At 38.2% G+C, this 16,823-nt stretch overlaps 1 protein-coding gene and 2 pseudogenes across 3 annotated transcripts in view; 2 read left to right on the top strand and 1 right to left on the bottom strand.

Annotated features, from left to right (window-relative positions):
- The window catches only part of LOC307249006 (transcription factor HES-5-like), a gene marked incomplete at both ends in the record, with an annotated part of 40,783 nt that overhangs the window by 12,141 nt on the left and 11,819 nt on the right, over positions 1–16,823 (top strand). The window lies entirely within an intron of this gene.
- On the top strand, positions 3,287–3,827 carry LOC307249618 (annotated as a pseudogene). The gene is made up of 2 exons: positions 3,287–3,403; positions 3,513–3,827. The product of its transcript is annotated as an uncharacterized misc_RNA (transcript).
- Positions 9,939–10,597, bottom strand: LOC307249023 (transcription factor HES-5-like; annotated as a pseudogene). The gene is made up of 2 exons: positions 10,475–10,597; positions 9,939–10,364 (listed from the first exon to the last, which is right to left on the bottom strand). The product of its transcript is annotated as a transcription factor HES-5-like (transcript).

The following is a 16,823-nucleotide window of genomic DNA, read 5'->3' as shown; positions in this document are numbered from 1 at the left end:
TCCCTTTTTGTCAAAATCTGTGAATAGTTCCTCACAATCTGCTACCTGTCTGAAAAAGAAACCTGGTGTTAATTCACACAGCCTAGGATCTGTAAACCAGTGTGTAAACAAAGTATGTATGTATAGGACTAAACAAAGGGGGCCGACCGCAGCTAGCAACATGCGCTTTTATAGGGCCTAGGCTGGGTAGTAACACTGATTTTTTTTTAGCGCACACACAGAGACAGGTAGCAGATCGTCACTGATTTTGAAAAAAAATTCTTTTGACATCAAGTGTTCTCCAGAAACACTGACTACACCTTGAAGAACAACTTACACAACTTAACAGCAGAGAGCTGAAATAAAAAACTAACTATTACCAGCCGTTCACATGCTTAGAGTAGGCTATAGTTAAAGCTAGACATCGAGAGCAAAATATAACAAACATTACTGAACAACTTCTTCCGAAATTAGAACACAAGACTGTAAGAGCTGTATCCATTTTTCAACACCACATACAGCGACATTTTGGCAGCAGTCCCAAACAGATGCACAATGTAAAATAAAAGCAGGTTTAACAACCTAAAGCAAGTCCGTCTAGTTTTAGACTTTAGACTTGTTTAGGTTGTCAATCCAAAACTCACCAGTAGGGTGGAAGGAGACCCAACAGAGAGCAGCAGATCTAGAAGTGGGGCTGGAGGAGGTGGGCTGACAGACTGCACTGGGTCAACCTTAGCCGTTAATGTGTTGTCTTCTTACAATTGTCAATATTTCAAATTGACAACGTTTCCTCTTGCACTTTTCTGTGCATCTAGTGTTTCAACTTGTGCTGCACTAACTGACCTCCCAACTAGGTCTACTGGTGGGCAGCTGAAACAAAAAACTAGGCCCACTGCATACAGTTAGCTAAAGGTAGCCTAGATTATATGGCACATAGCAGCCAGTTGAAACCAAACACTAGGCTAACTAGCCTACTGCACACAGTTCATACACTAGATCGCTTTTGAACAGTGAAAAAGATGATTTAGCTAGACATCAAAGCCTTTTACAACATAAAGAGTAGGCCTAGCTAAAATAGAATTAACGTCTACTGAACAACTCAAACGTAGCCTACCCTAATCAATGGCGACATTTTGACAGCAGTCCCAAACAGACAGACACATTAATAAAAATGTTACAGCATAGGAGGACAGTAAAATTAGTTAGTTATAATAAAAAACTTAAGTTTTAGTTAACAATTATTCACAGAGTCTTGGAGGGACAAGGGATGGTGGTGAACAAAGACGGTGGGCTATTGGAATCTCTTCCAGTCCATGCACCTGTGGTTATGGTCACGTTTGTCCAATCCATTAACGGACTTGCGTTTTTATGTTAATCCAAAACTCACCGATATGATGGAAGGAGACCCAGCAGGGAGAAGCAGTTCCAGTCTTGTGGTGATGGCTGATGGAGGAGCTGAGCCGATGCACTGAACCAACATGCGTTAACCGTTAAGGTGCTAGGTTTACGTTTTAAGTGGCTGAATTTCGATTCAACTTCCTGTCACATTAATTATGACCTGCTGGATCTCATAATGAGACGTTCGGCCCTTATTTTCACACTCCGACTCAGTAGCCTGCATAAGCAGCATTTTATAATTATAATGGTTTTCGTGTGCAAAATGTAGCCTAATGAAACTAGTTTTCTTTTTCTCGTTTTAACAAAGTAGCCTATTCACTTTTTTTTTGTCCAATGGCCTTTTAAGGGGGCCCCAGCCGTCCCATCCTAGCGCCACAAACTGCTTGATCACAGGGTCTTCAAAGAGTCAATTTGTCGAGGCAGGGCACATGCCGTTTTCTGGTAGCCTAATGGACGAAGTGTGGAAAAGCTCTGGAGAATAGGCCTACACTTGAAAGACATTCATCCCACCAGTAGCAAAGTCATTCTCCTCCTAAGGGATTTGGCACACTTCAGGAAACAGCTGCCCCTCAGGAAACTTCCCACCCTCATGTGAAGAGCTGAAATTCCAATCCAATTTATGGTCAGTAATGAGGTAGCCTATGTTTATGACTAGATTTCTTAAATGTATGACAGTGACTGGAGACAAATAGTATGCAATCTTAAATAGCCTAATTGAAGTAAAACTATTTCAAACATAATTTACCAATATAAATGTAGCCTACATAAGCTATTGTCAGAGCCGGCCAATGGGGTTGTTTCCCTCCAGAATCTGGAGTCCAGATGGTTGGTGATGTCAGGCTCTGTTTCTATAACAACACAGCCAGCAGCATCTGTCACTGAAGTCCCTTTGTGGTTCATTGACCACACCATACAGGGAGTCAGTGTGGGAAACTGAGCTCAACTTGTTACTCACACGGACAACAAGACACGTGTCAAAAGACACTTTGACATCTGCACAGCAGCATGATTATTGTCCTGAGTTTACTATATGTGTGCCATTTTGATTCAGCAAAATTTAATAGATATCAAGTTCTAAATGAATATAAGTAGGCTATCATCTATCTATCTATCTATCTATCTATCTATCTATCTATCTATCTATCTATCTATCTATCTATCTATCTATCTATCTATCTATCTATCTATCTATCTATCTATCTATCTATCTATCTATCTATCTATCTGTCTGTCTGTCTGTCTGTCTGTCTGTCTGTCTGTCTGTCTGTCTGTCTGTCTGTCTGTCTGTCTGTCTGTCTGTCTGTATAAAAAAATATATAAATAAATAAATACATTAATTAATTAATTAATTAATTAATTAATTAATTAATTCCCTTGCTATATCAGGTTTTGGCTCAATACAATCACCAGAAAAAAAGTAGGCTAGAATGTATTTATTTAGTCATTTATTTAGTTATTACATTTCAACGTGTGTGTGTGTGTGTGTGTGTGTGTGTGTGTGTGTGTGTGTGTGTGTGTGTGTGTGTGTGTGTGTGTGTGTGTGTGTGTGTGTGTGTGTGTGTGTGTGTGTGTGTATGTGTGTGTGTAAGTGTATGTGTGTGTGAGAGGGGGTGATGAGTGTGTGCTCAGTTAATTCATTGATCTCAGCATCAGGCTGTAGTTCTGCTCTCTCTATGAGGTCACCACGTTCCCAGAGATCAGTGACTCTCTCTCCATTAGCCCCCCCAGTCCTCCACCTGTTCCCCTGAGATCTAACCATTGTCCCTAAAGCAATATAACCGCTTTCAGTGGGTTGCTGCTCCACATCCCTTGTCTCACCGAGCTCTCTGATTGGCTGAGAGTGTGAGAAACTCTGTTCAGACCAAGACCCACACATTCATATGGAGATGTGGGACTATAAATAGGAGGGATGAAGCCAGCAGAGATCAGATTCTCCTGACAGAGACCACTACAACACAGACATCCAGACATGGCACCTACAATCACTGCAGCAATGACCAATTCTCAGGAGCATCTGACTCACAAGGTAAATTGAAGATTCAAGAAGATTTTATTCTTGATGAGAGATGATCTTGTTAATGCTATGACTGTACTCCAGAATAAGATTATTAATGACTTTTTTCTTCTTTCTGCAGCTCAGAAAGCCTCTGGTGGAGAAGTTACGCAGAGAGCGAATCAACAGCAGCATTGAGCAGCTCAAGTCTCTCCTTGGTCCAGAGTTCCTCAAACAGCAGCCAGACTCCAAGTTGGAGAAAGCAGACATCCTGGAGAAGACAGTTTGTGTTCTGACACAGCTGCAACAGCAGAATCAACAGCAGAAAAGACTGATGAACCATTTCAACAAGCCTGACCTGAGAAAAGCTGATGTCTCTCCTCTGAGCTCCAAAGTCCACACCAGCATCCCCAAAGACAAGAGTCCAGTCAACAGCGCCCTCTGGAGGCCGTGGTAGATAACTTCAGATGTTACCTCCAGACAAACAAAGATGACCATATTGGTCAATGATTACAGGACTTAATTATTTGAGGTTTTATCGACTTGTACCTCTGTATGAACAGAGAACTGTTTTATGTTTATGTGATTTCTTTTGTTAAAAAAAAATCACATTTCCTTTCATATTAAGAAAGAGATATCTTGTCATGCATGTTGCATGAATCAAATCTGATTGTATCAGCAATTATTATTATACTCACTGTACTTCATGTATTGGTACTATATACTATGGTAACATTTGTTATCTTTTTATTTGTGTTGATCATTAGGATCTAAATATTTACCCATCCTTTTTATGGATTTGAATCTCTCTGATAACTCAAAACTGATCTATTGTAAGATCCAAATATTTATTCTTTTTTTCAAAAAAGTTTGCTTAATGTGACAATGTCACAATTATCTTTTATAATGTATTGGTCATACAATGGTGAAATGTTTTACCTATTGATCAGAATTTATAATTTTAATCTTTCCTTTTTATGGAAATGGTGTCCCTTACTTAAGATTACTAAAAAGATCTGTTCCTTAAAAGGTTTGATTAATATCACATTGTCACAATTTTCCAGTGACTTTTATGTTTGACGTTGTTAATTAACATTCATGTTTATCACTATGTGATACAAACATTCTGATCTGTTTTAAGGTCAGATATAATTTTTTGCTTTTGTTTATTAATAGCAATTTTTTATTTGTGTTTAACAATATTAGCAATGTCTAAGTCTTAGTCCCTTCTCAAACATGTTGGTCTTTTATAAAGAAAACTGTCTGTTTTTCTTGGAAAAATCTTCAAGATGTTGCTCTGATCTATCTTCAGAGTTTAAAAAGATACTGTATATGTGGCTCATTGTGCCTCTTTCAAATAAACAAACAACAAATATATTTGCAAATGATGTGTTCCTGTGTTATTTGCATCATGCATTTTTCTCAACTCTTTTACCTTTTCATGCATTTAAAATAAATATTCCACTCTGCACGCTGCATCTCACTGCTTGCATTTACATATTGCATATTTATTTATGCACTATATTATGCACTATGATACATTCCTTGTTACTGTTATTCAGTTATTTAAATAAGATAAAGTTAGTATGACAAATAGCCTCACTAGTATTTCCAATTAACCATCTTAATGAGAATTTGCAATAACCAGTGGATTATTGGTGTATTAATCTGTCACCATCAACCCAAAGCTAACAGAGTTTCATCAGAAGGACAGAAAGTGAAATGTGAACAATTACATAATGTTTGCACAGCTAAATATAAAAAAAAAAAACGTTTTTCTAACATGTAGCAGCTCAACTATATTACCCCCCTCACACCCTCCCTCACCCCAGACACACACACACACGCACACTTAACCAATATAGCTATATGAGTAAAGTAATTTCAGTCAGTAATATAATTACATAATAATCTATTTTACTCTACCACTCATACCACCACCTCATTAGCCGTCTCTATTGCCTGCCTGCTGCTCTAATTATGTGTGTGTGTGTGTGTGTGTGTGTGTGTGTGTGTGTGTGTGTGTGTGTGTGTGTGTGTGTGTATGTGTGTGTGTGTGTGTTTTGTGTGTGTGTGTGTGTGTGTGTGTGTGTGTGTGTGTGTGTGTGTGTGTGTGGGGTGGGGGAGGTAGACTCCATAGAGATGGATAGGTAGATAGATAATTTATTCATCCAAGGGAAATTGTGTCGTTTGTTTGGTTTGTTGGTTATGCTTTTGGTTTATAGTGCATTTAGGTGGCATGAGTCTCATAAAGCCAGAGTTTTCTTTCAAGAATGTACATTTTACATGACTGACAGAAAAGTTCAATACAATGAAACAAATAGGCCTACATCTCAAATTCTGTTAAAATAGTTATTTGTATGATCTTCATTTTTCCAAGCAGAATCATAGGCAGAAGTACTGTAATACGCTCACTGACAGGTATGTTTTTTTTCTGTTGTTTTTTACTTTAATCCTTTGTCATGCACTTTCAGAGAGAGGTTTTTATTGTTTTTGTTCATTATTCTCTTTGATATCACTAAGACAACCAAAAGCTGATTACTAGGTTTTGAGGTGGGTTAACCTCCCCAGTTATCTCCTCTCCATCTGTCTGTGTGTCTATCTGCGGTTTGTGTCTGGGCTCAGGTTTCCTCTCGGGCTCCCACAGCCCCCTGCACAAGGCCGAACGTGCCCCGGTCACACGCCCTCCTCTCTCTCTGGAGCTGGGAGCCACAGCGACACACGGCTTCCCACACTTCTGTATGCAGCCTGCTCAGCTGCACACACAATAGAAGTGTGTCTGCTCTCACAAAGCCTCGGGACGGTTCTCAGGCAGAAAGCCACTTTACAGACAAGCCATCTGGTTTGGCTGTAACTCGCTGCTGGGGCACAGAGAGGCAGAACATATCACTTTGAAACACTTTGAAACACTTTTTTAAAGAATGTGTTTAGTTATATATATATATATATATATATATATATATATATATATATATATATATATATATATATATATATATATATATATATATATATATATATATATATATATATATATATATTCACCCCGATGATATATATATCATCGGGGTGAATTTAATGTTTTTTTGTCAATAAAAAAACATTGTAGAAGAGAGTGCACCATCCATTCATCGTATAATAGAAAGAAAGAGATCATGGCAGTACCTCTTAAAGTATTGTACAGTGCAGTGTTTTTAATACTCATCAATATGTAAGAGAGGATATTTGTCCATGTTATGTATCTCATTTCCATTTCATGAGAGTTTTTGTTGATGCCATGTTGTTTAGTCTAACTAATTGTAATGGTATATGCGGTTATATTTTCATTTCACATTCCTAGATTAGGGTAATATAAAAACCAAATCGTAATCAGTGTCCAGGTCGGTGGGAAGATTTTGACCGTGTCCACTTCAGGAGAAACACTTTCCCACTGACCCCAGTGGCGTATGGCATACAGATAAAGCATCCCACCTGTTCTCTGTGACAGGCATTAAATTCACCCCATTGTACTAAGCTCTGAGACTCCCCATTGGCTCAAACACAAGGAGAGCGCAGGATCTGCAGCATAAAAGCAGTGTGGTGATGCACATGTCAACAGAGACCTCCTCTGAACCTTGGCAGACAACAGCAGCACTCACCACCACCACCAGACGAAAAAGCTTGAAATGGCTCTCTACGCAGACCTCGTTCTTCAAGACAGCGTGAAGGAGCAGCTCTTTAGGTAAGCCAACGCTTCATTTATATTTCTTGATCAAGTCTACTAGCAATTTTTTTTCTTTAAGAAAAAAATATTTTATTAATTTTACTAAACTGATGAACATATTAATAAAAGTCATGACTTTCTTTCTCTCAGGTGTAAACTCAATATGTTGGAGAGGAAATGCTGCACTGGCATGGAGAAGCTGAAGGCTCTGATTGAAGAACACCTGCAGAATGGGATCCCTGTGTCAGACCTCCTGGAGAAAACAAAGTCCCTCTTCACCCTGAGGAAAGCCCTGTTGTCGCACACCGGCTACTCCAAATATTCAAGGGACATTTTACGCCTGTTTCCTGATGCAGAGGATGACTTGGCTCCACTGTGCTTTTAACGCTGATGAGGAATGGACTATACGAAATCACTGAAACTGCAATGTAAAAATTGCAGTTTAGTGGTTTGTCAACTAAAGACTTAAGTGACGCCAGTTCCAACGATGTGTGTTGAAAATCTGCTGATTGTAGAGAAATGTATTATTTGCATTTCCTCATTTGGTGTCATTTTCACTGACTGAGAAGAAAAGTCAGTAGCTATGTTGTTGAAGCATGTTATGCTGCTATTTGAGGGATTTATGAATCTCCTGGTTGTAGTTGTTTGGCCACAGAAGCTAATTTGGTCTCTTAACTATGCGGGGATTTTATTTGGTTGTTGATGTTTTAATATTTGCGACCATAATGTTTTATTTTTTATTAAATGCAGTAAAATATGCTTAACATGTTAAGCCTGACAGCAATATTAAGCCATTCTGCCTTCTAAAATACTGTAGGCTGACATCGTGTGATTACAGTTTGCAAACAGTGTCTTACTGCCTTGTTTCAAGGCATAATTAATTTTCTTAAACACCAACCTTTCTTCTGGAAAGGGATTTGTTATTGTTTTTTGTATGCCATGTATGCATATTTTGTTGTCATCATAACTTTATGTTGTTGTTTATTTGTATACATCCAAAGTGGATTGAAATTTGTTTTGGAGTTTTATCAGATTTCAAGAAAATAAATATATGAGAGATTTAAATCTTGTCGTGTCACTAGATTTGAATCAGTTTCAGGGAAAATGCCATCAACACTCATGAAAGTAAAAAGAACAAAACAGAAAATAAATATATATTCAGAACTTAATAAGTATAGTTTTCATAAACAAGACAGAAAATTGCAATTTGGGGTATTTTTTAAATTGTAACTTTCTTAAGTGAAATGAACGCTTTTTTCAAAATATGTTTGATTGAGCATAGACAATAGACATAACAAGTTCTCAAAATTGTCCTCAAGAAAAGCAAAGTTAAAATGCTTACTTTTCTATCCCTCCCTCCCCCTTTCAGCATCAGGCAACATACAAACAAAACATTGATGATAGTAATAAATAATAGTTATGATAGATAGAAAACAGATGCAAAAAGAAATAGAAAATAATACAAGTAAAAATAATATACAGCATAGTAAGTCATAAGATGTCTAGGATGTCAGTGAGAGATATATATGAACTCTTTCTAAATGCCATGAACAGCAGCACTGCCTGCTCCGTGACAGATTCTGTAAACTGCAACCATTAGACATGAATAGGCAGGTGACACATTAACAGAAAAAAAAGAGTAAAGAAATGTAATGAATTTAGATGCCAGTTCAATGACTGGTATGATGCGTATGAAATCATGTGAATCATAATAGCACACTTTGGCCTTTGCATTTATCAGATCTTAGCCCAGTTTAACACAGAAGGGAGGCTGACTGACAGCTTTCCACTGAAGCTGTCTATCAAAACATCCAATGAGGCGGTATGTTTTATGAGAACAGAGTTCACCCCACCAGTCAGCGTGATTACAGGGACATGGCACCGTCCTGAAGTTCCGGAGGCTTGTGAAGGCCCGACAGCTTCCTGAGAGACACAATTTTGTTTTGTTCCCTTACTTAAAGCCATCTTTTCCATTGATTACATGTAGATTTGATGTAAACCATACGCTCACAGCAAGAGTTACATTAACATGTGAGGAGTGTTCAGTTTTGCCAAAATGTGATTTAACTGAGATATTTGTATTCTTCATCCATCAGCTGCTCATACATTCTTGCCATATTATCTCCCGTTTTTTAAATGTAGAGCAGATTTAGTTTTGGTGCTTTATATCCACTAGTGTACATGAGTGGCTGATAAAATGACATGAGACAGGCAAACTTTTGTTGTTGTTTTTTGTGATTGTTTTAATGCGCATCACTTGGTTTGAAGAGATACATTCATTGTTTCAAATAACAAGCCCTTCATTGAAGGTATGCGTGCTGTCACTCACAGAGTCATACATGAGCACATTTGTCTTGATGAATTGTTTTTCATACACAAAATCAATCTGCCATAAATGCAGACAATTGGCACATTTAAAGATGTACCAGAAGGGACATTTCAATAAACATTATGAATATGTGAATATCACATATACATTTGATACATGTTCAACATGATTAACTGTCTCTCCTAAATGGAGAGAACGTAATGTGAATGCATCGTTGTCAGTGTCACAGACACTATATAGACATTCCCATTAGGAAAAATACTTTTTACTTCACAGAGTAACATCTCAATCAAGAACAAAATGACATCTTTAAAAAAAAGATATAGTAGCAAACCTGCAAATATCACAGAAACACAGACTGACATTAATAAAAGGTAGTAAAAGTAACATTTTGCAGTAATATATGCATTAACTCTTCAACATAAGACTACCATAAGATGAGGGTAAAATTCCAGGAGCACATGCACAATTGCTCATTAAAGAACAGACAGGAGTGTCTCTGTCTCTGAGCAAAACTATTGTAAGTCCTATAGTGTCTACCACGGCCTCCAGACGGAGTTGTTGACTAGACTCTTGTCTTTGATGTTGCTGGTCTGGACTGTGGAGCTCAGAGGAGAGAAGTCGACCTCTCCCAGGTCTTTATCAAAGGAAGACTGCAGCCTGTCGAAGTGGTTCAGCATGCCTTTCTGGGACTGTGTCTTCACTTGCTCCTTGGACATGAAGTGTTTCACCTCCTGGACACACCTGGAGTAACCCTGGTGGACAGCTGCTGAGTCCACAGCTTGATGCTGCTGCAGCTGCAGTCGTCTCAGGACACAAACTGTCATCTCCAGGATGTCTGCTTTCTCCAACTTGGAGTCTGGCTGCTGTTTGAGGAACTCTGGACCAAGGAGAGACTTGAGCTGCTCAATGCTGCTGTTGATTCGCTCTCTGCGTAACTTCTCCACCAGAGGCTTTCTGAGCTGCAGAAAGAAGAAAAAAGTAATTAATAATCTTACTCATGGTAAAGTGTTATTATTAAAAAATGACAATATTTTATAAAGGATTAAGGCTTCTTGGATCTTAAATTTACCTTGTGGGTCAGAGTCAGATGCTCCTGAGAATTGGTCATTGCTGCAGTGATGGTAGGTGCCATGTCTGGATCTCTGTGCTGTAGTGGTCTCTGTCAGGAGAATCTGATCTCTGCTGGCTTCATCCCTCCTATTTATAGTCCCACATCTCCATATGAATGTGTGGGTCTTGGTCTGAACAGAGTTTCTCACACTCTCAGCCAATCAGAGGCATCAGGAAGACAATGGGGGATGTAGCAGCGTGCATGCTGTTATTGCTGGGGGATAATGGTTAGGTCCCAGGGGAACAGGTGGAGGACGGGGGGGGGGGGAGGTGATGGAGAGAGGCTCACTGATCTCTGTGTGAATCTGGGAAAGTGGTGACCCTGCAGAGTGAGCAGGGCTGATGCTGGGATCAATGATTTTGACTGAGCACACGCTGATCATCCCATCACACACTTCTGAGATTAATGATGATGAAAACACATTGCATTTTCATCAAAAGTAATCATACAAATATTCTGTTTTAAATAAAGTTAACCTGTCATCTTTTTAACTTACTGGATCTAGAATGTTGCTGAAACTGCTATAGGGGGTCATCTCATTAAGTTCATCCTGGATTAAATAAACCTGTTTTGTTTTTTTAAGATGTTTTTTTACATACAACACAAACCTCCTTATTAACAACTGGAAGATGATGGTTATCATGGTATGAATAAAGTTGATTGCATCAATTACAAATCAGCCTTGAAATCAAATTCACAGTGTTATTGGACCATAACAGCACCGTATTAAGGAATAGACTTCCTTTTTTTCCTCCCTATAAAAAATAAACAGTGAGGAATGCAGGGGAATATTTTAATGTAAAGGAGAGGGGGGAAAAAGGCTTCTGAATGTTCATTAATCCTTAGCATGTCTGCATTCCTTGCAGACATTATACAAAAGCCTGGTAGTGACGAGTCTTGATGAGAGGAATTCCCATCCACGGGCAGTGAGACAAAACTCGTAAACTGACTCCATAATTAATGTGATGTGCAACCAGACACACTTCTTTTGTTCTTGAGAGCAGTGAATGGACGGAGTGTGGGAAAGCATGGAAACCTCACTCACAGAGCCCCAGAGGGACAATAGAGGCAGACCAGACAAAGACGTCTGTGCAGAGGGGAGGGGGTTCTTTAGGCTTCTAAGGGATTTTAAATGTTTATGTTTTTTACTCACTTAACCTGACATCATCTACATTTGAAGACATTTTTCTCCTCCTATATTTTTCAAATTTTTGAATTGCTCTCTGTGAAAATATAAATTAAGAAGTCTGTTGTATTTTGTTTGTTTTAAATTACATTTTGATTTAAAGACAACTGTATCAAATGATCAAACCTCATATAAACCATCTACAGCTCTGGAAAAAAATTAAGAGACCGCTCCATATTTTCAATGTCTATGGTTTTACTATGTATAGTAGTGAGCAAAGTGAAAATGTTCTTGTGTTTTACCAACTACAGACACAAATATATAACATCATACTGCTTATAATGCTGAAGAGCGGAATTTAAAGTAGGTTATTTTAAAGGTGCAAGTAATTATAAAATGTGCATCTAAATACAGTTAGTTGTCTTGTTAGTTTACATCCTCAGTCAAAATCCTCAGTCAAAATATTTGTGTTTATTTCTCTTGCTCTGTGTAAACAGCAAAGTGTGTAAACAGCAAACTTCGCCCTCAGGGCAGAGCTGGGAGCTGCTTGTGTGGGGATGCATTAGCATTTAACAAGGCACATGTCTATTGTTGAGTGGGAGCGCTGTCAATAGACAGAGTGTGGGAAAGCCGTGAGAGGCAGAGTCACAGTTCAGGGTGATTAGCATCCTCCACCCCACCAGCACCTGACTACTCTCCAAGGGGAGTTGGCACACTTAAGAAGAGGATTTTTTCCCTCCAAATTCCCTTTTTTCTGTCTATCTTGCAATGTATGTCTCTCTCTGGTCCCAACTCTTTTTAACTTCAGCCAAAATTATTTCGCTTTTCGTTTATATGGTCATCATTTGAATGTAAGCCTTTTTATTTATTCTATTGATGGATTCCAACCCTGCCAGGGCAATGTAGCTCTTACAAGCAAAGTTATAAACACGTTTGTTTTGCTTCATGCTGTCACATCAATATATATTGTCTTAATTCCATTTCTTAGGACCGAAATACATTTCTGACATTTCAATTCTTTCAGACCTATATCGGGTTGGCTGGGACAGGTCTATTGTCAGTCTCCAGAGTCAAGTCTAACCATGCAGAAACAGCTTTCAGTTTTTATGTACCACAAATGAAACAAAAGAAAACGTGATGTCTGCTGCAACTTTCAGCTCTTTTAAATCAAAGCTGAAGATTTTTCTGTTGGTATGTTACTTATTTTTTTGCTTGTTTTTTCTTAATTTTTAAATGCAAATTATTTTCAAGAATTTTAACAATTTATCTGCCAGCTCTCACTTTTAATTGTACTATCTCTTAAATTAATTTTCCGTGTTTTCTTATGTCTTATTTTTTTAAATGTACTTGTGTACCCCTGTAGAGCTTTCCTTCTAGAAGTAACCAATTGCTTGTCACAAACATTCACTCTAAAAAGTATATTTTTGAAAAGTTGAAGTAACGCACTGTTTTGAATAAATCTGACTCAGTTTTCTGCTTTAGCGATGGCAATGTACTTTTGTGGATTTCATCAAATTGAAATTGTACTGTACTACATAGACCTGACATTGACTTGCTTTTCTTATGCAAATGAAAGCGCTTCAATTAGGTTTTCCTGTCTAACGTCATGACGTGGACGTTTACGTCAACGTCTTTTTCAGCTAAAATTTTCCTGTGAAGCCGCCATGTTTTCTCCTCGCACTCGTCTCGCGCACGGTCACGGCGCCCCAACAAAACGGTAAGTTTAATCGAGACAAAGTAATGTTTTACAAATGTTAATTGTCAGATAATACATTTTCTGCCTGCAATGGTTACAGTTTTTCGTCTTAAGGTTAACGTCAGTTAGATAAACTGAGCCGGACCAGCTAGTTAAGTCATGCTGTGTCCTTAAGGTTAGCTTATCATTTTCGATGAATTTAGCTGATTTTGTGAAAAATGTTGGCCATTTGTTCAAACCACTTGTGTGTAAAACTTCCTGTGGCATTAAAATGTGATAGTTTAGCTGTTAACTGGTCAGTAATTAACTGCATTTTGCCAGCGGACAAGTAGAGTGAACGGTTAATAATTTGCGCGGTGTTAGCATGCTGTGTAGGCTACTGGTAAGGCCAGATACATTATACAGGCTGCCGGACAGTGAGAGTAAATGCACGGTGAGTTACTTGCACGCGGGGCTCTCGTGGTGTATTACCGTTACTGAAAGTAGTCTAAGTTAACGTAATTCATACTATGTACTGGTTAAGCTGCTTAAGTGCACATTAGCGCGGATACATTAAGGCCTACATGTGTTGGAAACTGAGCTGCACGCGCTCGCAGTTCTGTTAAGACGTGTGTGTGTGTTTGGGTGTTTTACTGCAGGTCGTTCTCGTGAACGCACAGTGGTGAGTCCGGCCGCTGATTAAACAACACCACTGCTATTACTTTTATTTATTTATATTTGTTTGCAACTGAGCGTTTCTCTTTGGACCGTGTGTGTGTGTGTGTCCATGTGAAGCGGTCCTTGGAGGCAGAAATGACAGCCCTGAAGCAGCTATGTAGTGCCAACTACATTGGCTGGCTGCTAATATTGTTTCACCCTTTTCCCCACATTTGGGGAAATTAACCTGATCGTCAAGATTAACACTGAATTGAAACATCACCACTCCCTTGATATTAATGCATTTTTATTTTGCTTTTCATGATACTTTCCCTGATTGGTGGTGATTACATCAGCTCTGGCCACGACTCTTCCAACTAACCAAAGGTAAGTTAAACTGCAGAATTACTGTGCTAAAGACAGTGATTTTATATGGCTTTAATGTGGCCGTGTGTACAGGACAGTGTGTTCTGAAGGGCACAAACTGTTTGGTCATACCATCTGAAATGAAGGCAATTTCAACAGTTAAGGTGGAGTGCAGGTGATATTCAAAAAGTGATGTCTGAATCTTGTTTTCTACAACTTGTTTTGTTAATGTACTCGTAGTTTTGCAAAATGTAGTATTAATACTCGCACATAAATAACCCATTGCAGCTTAAAGTCTGAAAAGTCTATTTAAAAAAATCCTATCTAGGCCTGAAAGTAAACTGACAAATGAAAAATGAGCCTCAGGTAAAAACAAGGCACAAAGGACATTTAGTACTAAAAAGTCTAAATTTGGAAGATATCCACATTGGATTAGATGAATTCAGACTGTTGAAGTCTTGCTTTAGCTTAAGCTACATTTTTTAACAGTTTTACACAGAACACTGACTGGAATTTGCCCCAACTTGATTTTTATTTAAATCTATTTAGGAAAGTGAGCACTTTGCAACCTGTACTGACAGAAGAAACAAAATGGCCACAAATTGCTTCCAATGGGCATGTGTGTATTTCCCTTAGGACAGACTTGATAAATGTATACCTATCCCTTAAGGCACTGTTTCTCAATCCTCTTTAAAAAAAAACAATTCAGCATCATGAATAAAGAGATGTTATTGCCAAATAACCATTGAAATAGGGTCTGCAATATTTAAACAATACCTACTATGGGATTCATTCTCATTTATATTAAGGTGAATGGTAAGATATTACAAACTACATTTACACTGTTGCTGTCTTTGATGCCTCAGATAGGAATGCACAGTTTCAAATATATCCATTTACAACGATCACCTTTTACGCAGTCAGTGTGAATAAATATTAATTTGCAGCATTTCAATGACAATTTATGGGCAACTATGGCAGTTGCATGAAGTTTGCAAAGGCTGCGACACATTTCAAGTTTATTTAGATTTATAAAATGAAACTGGGGCTACTCCAGAGGCTTTATTGAAAAAAGTGCTAATGATTCAAGTCAAAGGGTGGCATTCTGATGAAAAAAAACGAAGTACTTGCACAAATATATCTCCGAATACAACAGTGCACACTCTATGTTGGTTTCACTTCATAGATTACAATCAACGCTAAATGTATCGCAACATTTGCAGTTTCATGTAAGGCCCATAGTTGCCAATAAATTGTCAGTGAAACTCCCCAAATTAATATTTGTTTACACTGGCTGCATCAAGGTGATTGTGGCAAATGCTGTCAGAAAGAAAAACACATTGTGAATGCTGTTCATGCTTTAAAACAAAAGTACACGTTGAACTATAAAATGAACTTTAAGCCATACAACAATATATGATAAATATTAGAAACTGTGCACACCTATATGCCTGACTGAAGCATCGAAAACTGCATCACTGTAAACGCAATTTGTAATGTGCTGTTCATGTTAATATAAATGAGAATACATTCCATAACATGCAGGTATTGTTTCAATATTTCAGAACATATTTCAGTTGTTCTGTTTGTATTCATGATCGCTGAATCCTGTTTTTTGGTCATTCCCTGTGAAATTAATTGGGCTTTTATTTGATCATAAGAATGGCTTCATCTGTTTTTGCAAAGTAACTTATGTTTGACACATGACGTGTGATTTTGGATTAATTTTACACAAAAACGTAGTTTCTCGCGTTTTCATCAGTTTGTCTTTTCTCCCTTTTCTCTGTGTTCGCCTGGGTCGGTGTCCAATGACAGACTGTTGCGTTTAAACAATTGGCTCCACCACGTCCTTAAAAATTTGACCTGCAGAGAAAGTAAAGCCCGTTTCTCTGTTTTTCCAGTTTTCCGCTTCATGTGGAGATGCAAGGACTGTGGGAGTGTCTTAAAAAGAAGATCTGAGCTGCTCAAGCACTACAAACTGAATCATAGGCACTACGGACGGGGCCATTCATATCCATGTACCTATTTACATTGTTCATGTAGATTCAAGACTTGGAGTGCCCTAAAGACCCATTTATCAAGGAGTCACCCTGCCCAACAAATTATCAGCAAAGCTGTATCAACATTCACATGTCATATTTGTGGTCATAATCAACTCTCCACTGAGAGGGAATTTCTTCAACACATCTTTCATCATCTTAAAAGTAAGGAGACTGTAACATGCGTCTTCCAAGACTGTGAATATAAAACCAACGTATATGAGAACTTCAAAGGTCATAAATACAGGAAACATTCTGGGACAGGGAATATCTTTAAGCCTGGTATTAATTCTGTTACAGAATCATTTGCCAGTCTTGCCGGTGATATTTCAGATGGGGAAAGTTTAGAGAACAATGACAATTTAGATTCTGCTTTTGTCGATGGGGTTTCTGAGAACTTGGAGAAGGATATTGAGCTTAAACTTGCGTCTGTCCTTCTTAAGT

This window comes from Ammodytes marinus (assembly GCF_949987685.1).
Source record: "Ammodytes marinus genome assembly, chromosome: 4".
Taxonomy (NCBI): domain Eukaryota; kingdom Metazoa; phylum Chordata; class Actinopteri; order Uranoscopiformes; family Ammodytidae; genus Ammodytes; species Ammodytes marinus.
Note: the sequence above shows the minus strand (reverse complement) of the source record. Positions and strands in the feature narration are given on the sequence as shown.